Source organism: Hipposideros armiger, unplaced genomic scaffold (genome assembly GCF_001890085.2).
Source record: "Hipposideros armiger isolate ML-2016 unplaced genomic scaffold, ASM189008v1 scaffold_485, whole genome shotgun sequence".
Lineage (NCBI taxonomy): Eukaryota > Metazoa > Chordata > Mammalia > Chiroptera > Hipposideridae > Hipposideros > Hipposideros armiger.
This window is the reverse complement of record NW_017731835.1, coordinates 270,362-271,866: the sequence shown is the minus strand read 5'-3', so window position 1 is coordinate 271,866 and position 1,505 is coordinate 270,362.

Genomic DNA, 1,505 nt, shown 5'->3' with positions numbered 1-1,505 from the left:
AAGATTTGCATTGGTGAGAATATAGATTAACTGAGCCAGTACCCACTAACTGTTTACATAACCAATCTCTAACACATATGCACCACGCTTCACCCACAAAACAGTTTCTGAAGTACAATCTAAAGACAACTGAATCAAATATTAACTTGTACATCTTTGCCATTACAGGAGGTGTGTGTGTGTGTGTGTGTGTGTGTGTGTGTGTGTGTGTGTGTGCGCGCGCGCGCGCGCATGTAATCTACACATAAATCTAAAAGGTGACTTTAAATCAGTAAGAAAGTGATAGACATGTCAAACCCACTAAAGCTATTTCCAAGTGTTTTAAATTTGAAGTGTTGTAGAAATTCTATTTTGCTTTTTGAGGTTTCACATAGATTCTATTTTTGGATCCAAATGTTTCACAGGATGCTATTTTTGTTTCTATTTTATTTTGTTTGTTAAAAGGGCTTTATTTGGCTATTTAAAAAGACACTGTTTGATCAAAGTAGGTGGATGTAAATTCAACCATTGTATCATGCTTAGCACAGATCAAGACACTGCATATGCAAAATACAATGTCTACACTTAGAATATGAATACAGAGGTATTTATAATATGTCTAGGATGAAAGGGCATTGTAAAACAAGCAAACAAAAAATAATTTCTTTTACTCTCTCTGCCACTTACATTACATTACACTAGACTCTTAAATAATATTCTTACACCAAAATAAACTTGTTTCATTAATCAACTTCACCAAGAAAATATAATGTACATCAAGTCAACCCTCCCCTAATTTAAAGAGCTAAATATTCAATTCTATGGAATTACATAGGAAAGGCATAATTAGCGTATATCTAGTTTAGTTGCTTTCAAATTCTACCATCACTGTAGCCTGTGCAAAGGGGATAGTCTAGAAATTACCTAGCAATTGAGAACAAAGTTTTCGAATCACCCTATCTAAAAAACTATTATTACATGACTCTAGGTTATTCTCAATCTTCACCCCCAGGATGTGTTCTTAATATTCTGCCTTTCTCTTTCCCGCCCTCTTTCTGGGGCTGGAGTGTGGCTGGCCCCTGCAGCTGCCTCATCCAGGTTCCCTAGCCAGTTGACTTCTGCATGGCTGAGGCAAAAGCAGCAGGCCATTGCATAGGAAAAGAAAGGGGTTTCTTTCCCCATCCTCTCAGCACCATTTCCGTATTTCTGGCAATAGTTGCATTCCTTTAGAGCACCACCAGGTAATCTATCCTTCATGACTCCCAATGTCACTAATCTCTGGTAACACCATTTCCTTCCCTTGGTACTTTAATCCTAGTAGAAATATTGCTTCCCCAATCTTGATAGTCTCACGGATCCCTGCCATCCCTAATTTGTTCTTTTAACTTGGTCCATGCCTCTGATTGCAGTTCCTCACATTTGAACCATCTAAGGTGAATTTTGTTTCCTTTTGGAAAGCTGACTAATATACAATTGATGAGATTCATTCTGACTTGCTCTTTTCTATAATTATACCTAAACTGATG